At 36.4% G+C, this 8691-nt stretch overlaps 1 pseudogene across 1 annotated transcript; it reads right to left on the reverse strand.

Moving 5' to 3' along the window:
• Positions 1-44: 44 nt before the first annotated feature.
• On the reverse strand, positions 45-7523 carry LOC147279540 (signal recognition particle subunit SRP54 2-like; annotated as a pseudogene). The gene is made up of 10 exons (XR_015123506.1): positions 7082-7523; positions 6188-6456; positions 5933-6031; positions 5499-5652; positions 4178-4328; positions 3931-4080; positions 2949-3049; positions 2681-2838; positions 759-868; positions 45-597 (listed from the first exon to the last, which is right to left on the reverse strand). The product of XR_015123506.1 is annotated as a signal recognition particle subunit SRP54 2-like (transcript).
• Between the last annotated feature and the right edge of the window lie 1168 nt (positions 7524-8691).

The following is an 8691-nucleotide window of genomic DNA, read 5'->3' on the forward strand; positions in this document are numbered from 1 at the left end:
TCATGATAGGCATCTCAACAAAAGCCTTCACCAACATGTAAGAGCAATTGCAAACCATCTTCATCAATGATGGAGTTGCTTTTGTAACTGATGCAATTGGAAAGTCATTCATCCCAAGACATAATCAATTGAGACAATAATAACAAATCAGTTGTTTTCACCAACACAGTCAATCAGTTGTGTTCCTTTGAGTTCCTTTATGTAAAGTTGCTCTAAAACTTTGGCATATTGCCAGGGCATCTCATACGGCAATTTTCGTGAGGAACAGGCACCTCATTCAGTAAAGACATTTTACTAAAACAATTAGAAGCCTCCAATCTCCATCAAGGTTTTCAAACCACCCATGCCAACAATCTTGCTTCAAAATATCAGGGGGAAGGACTTGGCTCCCATGTTGTGCATTAAAATTTCGGAATAATGCACTCCTGTCACACTTCTTCGGAATCTTAAGCAGCACTTTCATCATGCTCCATTTCTTGGCAAGGGCCTTGTACTCTTCAATCATCTCCATTACTCCTCTAACTTGATGACCAGAACCCCGTGCTATCCGCATTATACGTGACCCATTTATGAGCTTTAGATTTGAGCTATCCAACTCTGCAACATACACAAAGCTACTCAGGACAATTAATTCAATAAAAGATGTAAGTTTCTTCCTTTTACTGTTTCGTCGAGGAATTAAACACCACTCATGAGAGCTATTCCTACAATTACGTGGCTTAATACACAAAAATCAAAATGGAACAGCCTTGACTTACCTTCAGTTGTCATTGATCATGGTCATGAACCCCTTGATCTTTGCCTGTCTTTCCTTTTCACTACCACCTGACATTAAGTCAACACTGAATCCTGGAAGCATAGAAATGACCTACATGAAACAAATAACTCATCAGCCATGTCGCAGGATCCCGCCAATAATAACATCCATGAGAAGGTGTGTGCGTGTGTGTGTGTGTGTGTGTGAGAGAGAGAGAGAGAGAGAGAGAGAGAGAGAGAGAGAGAGAGAGAGAGAGAGAGAGAGAGTTTTAGTAAAAAAAAAAAAAAAGGAATAAAATTCAAACTTAAACTTGATGCAGTAGCTGCAGCTTGGTTCGAGAAGAAGTATCCTCTTTGAAGGCCTAAGACTATGCTCATTCGCCCAACTCTAAAACTTAGGCATTCTTGGTCCAAAAAAAGTGTCCCATGGTAGTTCTTTTTCTTTGTTGATCCTGGGGGAGGGCGATTCGAACTTAGGACCTCTTCCAACATTGGAAAGAGATATACCCCTAGACCACTAGATAGTTGGCGTGTCCATGGTAGTTTAAGAGTCGGTCAATAAAAAATACATAAATAAATAAATCGAGTCACCTTAAGAGTTAATGTCAAGTTTTATTAATTATGAGTATTTATTTGGGTCTAGAGTTGAGTCTATGTATTTGGGACTTATGAAAATACAGCGTCTTTTGGTTCTCTAAGGGTCTCTGTTATTTGATGAGTCTTTCAATTTTTAATAATGAGACTTTTAGTATTTTAATAAGTCTTTTGGTATTTTTAGGAATCTATGGGAGATGTATTTGAAGACTATAAATACGGCTGCTTTCTTTACACCAAATCAGATTTTGAATGAATGAAAATTAGGTGTGTTGAAGGCTTGGTGCCTTGAGATCTCCCCCTTATTTCCTTCTCTCTTCTCCCCCCTATTATTCTCCATCTCTTATTACTCTAAACTGACAGCAGCCAGAAATCCTATTCGTCCTCTAAAAATATTCTATTTATTAAAATTTCTATCATCCTAAGACCCATAATCCACGTACCTTATGTTGTCCTGCATCAGAACTATTTTAACAGCAACAAGCAACTTTAATTGGATATTAGCACTAAAGTCACTTTTCAATTGCCTTAAAAGGATAATAACCCACAGATAATCATGAATGTGATTCACATCTACTTTCTAAATTATCAAACTAGTCCAGACTTTTCTGAGTAATTACAATGACAACAATGTGAATGTTAGATGCAATCCTATTTCACACAATGAATTACCCAATACAAGTCTATTTTATAAATTTATTTAAAAACATTATTAATTAAGAAAATCACAAACAAAACCATTTAGAAAGATCCCTGGGGTAAGGCAGAATATTTGGTCAGCAGAGTGGCAAGTAGATGATAAGTTTTAGACTGATTTTACTACAACTTAATGGATTTTTTTTATTCCTTTTATTTTCTTTCATTGATTGCGTTGGTTGATGAATCTTACCATGTAGACAAACTACTTGGAACATCATTAATTAATATAGTTTTTCAAAATTTAGTTATCACATTTGTGGGAGGGTAGTCCAAAGCTACAGGACCTGGTCTGTAGAGGAGAAGTGTAGATGCTAATTGACCAAAGTAATGAGCAGCATTTTGAGAAATGAAAACACGACGGAAGGACATAGATTGAATGTGTAGGGAAAGCAAAAAGATTGACATTAAATACAAAATCTAATGAAAAATACCAATGCAAAAAAATAAATGCAGGTTGGGTAACTTTTTCCATAGAAATGTGAACGTAATATGTTGTTATTCTATTTTTAGCTCAAGTAGTTCCCCTACTGCGTGGACGTCACCTAGTTACATCTAGCATACCGTGCAAAACTATACATACAGAAAAAAAAGGGGGAAATGATTAAAGTTCAATCAAACAGAGAGTAGAAACCTGATTAAGTGGACCCATTTTAAGTATGTTCTGAAACCACTCATATATAATCCTAAAAGTAAAGTTCCCTTCTGAAACCTTTTGCAAAATCTCTGCCTGTTGGTCCATTGGAACAACTTCGTGAATCTTTTCCACAAGTCCAAAAAGGTCTCCCATGCCTAGTTGGAAAGACCAATTTTATTTACATACTTGTAACATTCATTGCATTGATATATATATAGATAAAAAACTTAAAAGTGCAAAGACTAAAGAAAAAAAGTGTGCACACCTAGGAGACGGCTGACAAATGGTTTAACATAAAAAACTTCAAGCTCGTCCATATGCTCTCCTGTTCTAATAAATATAACAGGACTCTTTGTTGCTGCAACACTGCACACATAGTAGCAGAAAATCAACTTGTCGAAGACTCAGATAATAAATGAGCCAAGATTTACAATTTTGGAATGGTTTAATGAAATGAGCAAGAAGTTTCCATTTTACAAAGATTGAAACCAAACTCAAGCATAAAGCAAATCCATAATTGTTATTCTTCTCCATCTTGAGGGAAGTTAATCAATTCACAGTAGTGGAAACAAAACTTAATTTTAAAAGAAGTTTAATTCCATAATCTATGCCTAATTACTTAATCAACTCCTAATTACATATTCAAAGTCTAATCCAATCATACTTGCATAATCAACTCATAATCCCAAATTCATAGATCAATTATGGGTTTATAATTGGTCAAACTTCAAACAAGTTTAAATTCAACAGCCAAAACCATTAAAATCCAATATTTCTTATACAAGACCATTCCTAAACCCTATTAGTTCAAATCCCTGCACTAAAAGGATCCTGCATCAGTGGTCGACGGTATTAGTTGTAGGCTTGTAGCTTGACCATAGGTTGTACACACTACAGCATATGGAACTGGTGGACAAACCACTAATTGGACTTGAACAACACCGGGCTTCGTACAAATCATGGTGTTTCACTGGGAGCTTTTGGGTAGAACTAGTGGTTTCACTACTCGTAGTTAGAGTTCTAATTATTTCTAAATATTGTTAAATTTCATCTCAAAACACTAACTCAAAATTTATAACTAAAGGAAACCTTGTGCATGCATTGCACAGGTTGAAAACTAGTATAAGTAAACTGGTATAAGTTTTCGAAGTGAAGATTAATAGAACATCTTCATTTGAACTATAATGCATTTAGAGCCGACTAAAATTTGTTAAATAACAAATTGAAATTATTGCAGTAATACTCACGCACTAAGAGCACCACCTCCCTTTGCATGACCATCCATTTTTTGTAATAATAACGGCTCCAACTGCAACACTTTGCTTAAATGCTTATGCTTGATCGAATGCAGACTGACCAATACTTCCATCCATAACAAATATAACAAGATCTGGATTCTGGAAGATGAAAAAAATATATATATTAAAAGAAAGATATTATAGACTGAATGAAATAAATTACAAAGTTAACCAAGTTTGAAATTCAAGAAAATACAGTTGCTTCAGAAACTTGACGCCTTTCTTCAAAAAGATCAGCTTCTTGTTTGTGACGCCCACTGGTATCAACAATTATAAGATCACAGTTCTCCTTTTTGAACATTTCCACACCTTGCACTGCAATTTTCACAGGGTCTGACTCCATATAGCTGCAGGGGTATAAGAAACAATAATCACTTCAAATGCAAAGAGCAGAACCTTCCCAAGAAATATATTAAGTGGTAAATCAATAAATAGGAATAAGCAAGAAAGGCGTGGAAATTGGAGCATCCAACCCCCAAAACCAAGCCAATTGGCAATGGGTAGAGAGGCCGAAGACCTTGTAAATTTTAAGGCAAGACTATATTATTCTCAACACACCCCCTCACGTGTGGTGTCACTCAAGCCAACTAGAATGCTCTAGGTAATATAATCATGTCAAGATTAGCATCTTGTGATCTGTAAACACTGGTTAATTTTGAGATGCTGCTTAACTATATATCTGCTGCATCTCATTAATTAATTTTTTTTAAGATAGAAAAAGCCGGAAAAACAAAAAAGCCAGAGTAGACAACTCTACTTAGGTGTTGCATTATTTCAACAGAACTTGTCTAAATCAATCTGACATCACTTTTCAAATAACCCAATCCCCAGAAGAACTTGTAGTTAATATTGTGGAGCACATAATTTCATTTCATTACTTCTTAGTTCTTACCAAGTGGGCAAAATATCTAACATATGGCATAGGACTCTAGCAGAGCTTGTGATTATTTCTGAATTACAAAGTTCTTGGCATCGAGGGGCTCTGATTGGATGTGGTATGCACAAGCATTTAATCATGTTTTTTTAACAGAATGCCTCTCAGAGTGAGGTAGGCCATCACTATGGGGTTGAATTTGCACTAAATGAATCACGTCATTCCAAAAAATATAAAAGGAAAAAATGAAAGAAAAAAAGAAAAGAAATGGAGGGAATTGTGAGTCTAGCTCCACGGATTTTGGACACAAGGGGACAAACTTGCACCAAGACTTGCAGAGAATGGCAGCTGACCATGAGGACCGACACTTTTACAGCTTACATTCCACTGTCATTCTCCTCACCCATCCCCACCCAGCAACCTTAGTTCCAATTCCACAAACATCAAATCGGAGTCCAAATCAGTGGATACTAGTCTTAAATTTAACTTCTTTATTTCACTGCCTCTAGCTAGAAATAACTAAGATTTTAGAATTCACATATATGTGAAACAAAAATTTCAATATTCTCAAATTTCACAACTCCATCAGGATTCTAATTTTACAGATAAAACAACATAACCGGTAGAAAGTAAGAAAAAGTACCTCCCATAAAATGGAATCTTAGCCTTGGTGGCGTTCTGCTTCAGCTGATCAAATGTGCCAGCTCGGAAGGTATCTGCACACACTAGGGCAGGTTTCCAGCCTTTTTTCTGATGATAATGTGCATATTTTGTGCATGTTGTGGTTTTTCCAGACCCTGAATGATTTAAAAAAGTAAAAACCAAGCATGAGTGGATTAAAAATATAAAGGAAATAGATAAACGCAATTGCAGGCCAACAGTAAATAAGATATAGAAACGACAGGCTTCAGTTAAAAATACATTATTCTAAACCAAAGGAAATTCTCAATCATATTCATAATATATTTCTCTCAGAAAGCTAGTTCAAATCCCAACCAGCTAATGAAAAATTGCATCAACCGCACATGAGAAATGTCGAATAACCGAACAAGCATGAAAGTGAATTGGCCAGAATACCTTGTAAGCCAACAAACATGACAACACTTGTTTTCCCTTTTCTGGAGTGACAAAAGGTTTCCCTGGATCCAGCATTTTGCAGAGTTCATCAAATACAGCCTCGAAAAAGAGAAACACTTTATTAGAAAACAACAGAAAGCAAAAAAAAAAACAGTAACAAGAATGAAATAGACCAAAACCAACTTAATAACCTCCCAAACGCCTGTAACTAAATCAGCCATTAAAATTTTGAGGAAAGAAAAAAGAAACATGTACTTGGTGAATAATCTTGCGCTTGTTGTGACCAGCAGCGAGACTATCCAAATTGACGATCTTTTTTATATTGACTGCATGTCACGAAGGAGCTTGAATTGCACATCGGATTGGAGCAGGAGCGCGAGTGATCTCGTTGAGGCACTCGTTCAGGACCTTGTCGTCGATCACTGTCGCATTGCTCATCTGCTGCAGAGCACGTGATATATATATAAAATAATAATCTAATATAGAAGTGTCAAATGGACCGGCCGCTTGGCACGGCCCATAGCCTGCAGGCTATTCATGCTCGTGCCGTGTCTTAAATAAGCTGGCCCATGAATTTTTTTTATTTTTTATCTTTTAGGATGAGAAAAATAATCTTATAATATTTATTTTTATAATTAAATATTAACATTTTTTTGCATTAAATTGAATATTATTGTTGAAAAGTTCTTTAAAAATGAAGAAAAAAACAATGTTAATAATGTCGTGCCTAATGCGGGCTCATTTTGTGCTCATGCTCATGCCGTGTCTAATGGGCTAAAAACTTTGACCCAGCTCGGCTCATTTACTCGTACCGTGCAGTGTCATGTTGTGTCGTGGGGGGGGCCGGCCCAGCCCGTTTGACACTTATAAATTCCAATATAACATTGATACTTTACTTACATTAGAATAAATAATAATATTTACACAATCTTTTACTCAAATTACCATAATCTTCGGTAACTACATATATAAATATATGTATATATATCGTATCAAATTTAAGGCTAGGTTGGTAGCGGTTACCGAACCGCCAGGTCGAAATCGACGACCGCCCGACCACTGGCGAAATGGCCAACCTAGGCATCGCTTCCGCTACTGTCAACGTCGGTTACCGACAACTTCAGATGCGGTTGTTGTCGGTTGGTATACCGTGGCTTAGGTGGAAGTTGTGAAGGCTAGTGAAAATGAGGCCTTGAAGAGAAATGAAGGCTGCAACTTGGGAGACCTTAAAGAAGGCAGAAATGGCTGAAAAGCAGCCAAAAAGGTAGTGGAAGGAGAGCTTCAAAGGTGGCGTGAACGAGAGCAAAAGAAAGCAGCTGAAGCTGCATCTCGGAAAGACTAGCCTCGCCGTCGAAGCTTGTTGGAGCTCAAGCTCAAGCTCGTCATCGCACCAGCCTCGTCGGAGCCTCCGCGCATGCCCAGCCTTGCCGTTGCAACACCACCCGCCGCCACCAGCAACCCAAGAAGAAGAAGATGGTTTCTGCAACCATAAACCAGAAATAAGAAGAAGAAGAAGAACGTTTGAGATTTCCAAACCAGAAAGGGTGTCGGTCGGTATCGGTATACCGAAGGTTTGAGATTTCCAAACCATCACCGCCACCGCCTACCGTCCGATCAAAAGGATTACTAGCACTGATGCATCGGTCACTCGTCAGAACAGTTTAGTTGGTCGTTGATATTTCGGAATACCAACCCAGCCTTAATCAAATTTGTTGTATTGCAATATATATACTCCTATTGTTGAAGAAAATTACAACCCAACATTATATATTATAACATATATAATGATTCAAACCAAAAAATATATATATAATGATAAATTATAATTAGTATAATCTATGAACTGTGATTGAAGAGGAAAAAACTACTATTTTCATTTGTTATTTAATTTGTCCTTTGTATGAGCTATGAGTTTCTTACTTTATACTTATTAGAGCTATGTGTTTCTTACTTTATACTTGTAAGTCGAATGGTTAATTGAAGCAATAATTGATGGTTTGGTTTTCCAATTGGGAAAAATAAATTAATAGGATCAAAACATTAAAGGGTTTTATGAATGTCTTCAAAGCAATCGACACACAGATGTGCAGGTCTATATGGAGTATATGAAGGTTTATATGAAATATGTGAAGGTCATATATATGGAGTAGGGTCAGCTTCATGAGCTACACTATTTTACATACTATTTTTACATCACTTCGACAGGGCGATGACAGGTGCCTGCATGATGTTGGCACACGAAATTTCAGCAAATATCGATTTCCAATCATCATGCCGGCACCGTGTCGACTCCAATTGGTTGCAGCAAATGTCGACTGCAACATCGTGTTAGTACTATGTTGTCCCCCTGCCAAAGGGGTGGAACTGGTATGTAAAATGGTGTGGCTTATGAACCTGATCTTATAGAGTATGTGAAAGTCTATATAGAATATGTAAAATTGTATAAAAATCTATGAAACCGGTGAAAGTCAATAACTTAAAAAAAGTCTACATAAGTTAATAAATTGTACCCCAAAAGTTCTCCATATCATAAAATCCTGTCTAATAACAATAGATGTGACATAACTTTAATTGAAATAATTAGTGAATAATCGAAGATATGACAAACCCATCTCAATAGCTAATGGCATAGAATCATATTATATCCAATATTGAATTCTATGGCATTTTAGTTTATTTTAGACATATTATATCCAACCTCATGCAAGAAATATTTATATTTTCACATTGTTTTTTGGCCCAATATTTATATATTTTCA

This window comes from Dryas octopetala, chromosome 7, assembly GCF_963921425.1.
Source record: "Dryas octopetala chromosome 7, drDryOcto1.1, whole genome shotgun sequence".
In the NCBI taxonomy this organism is placed as follows: domain Eukaryota; kingdom Viridiplantae; phylum Streptophyta; class Magnoliopsida; order Rosales; family Rosaceae; genus Dryas; species Dryas octopetala.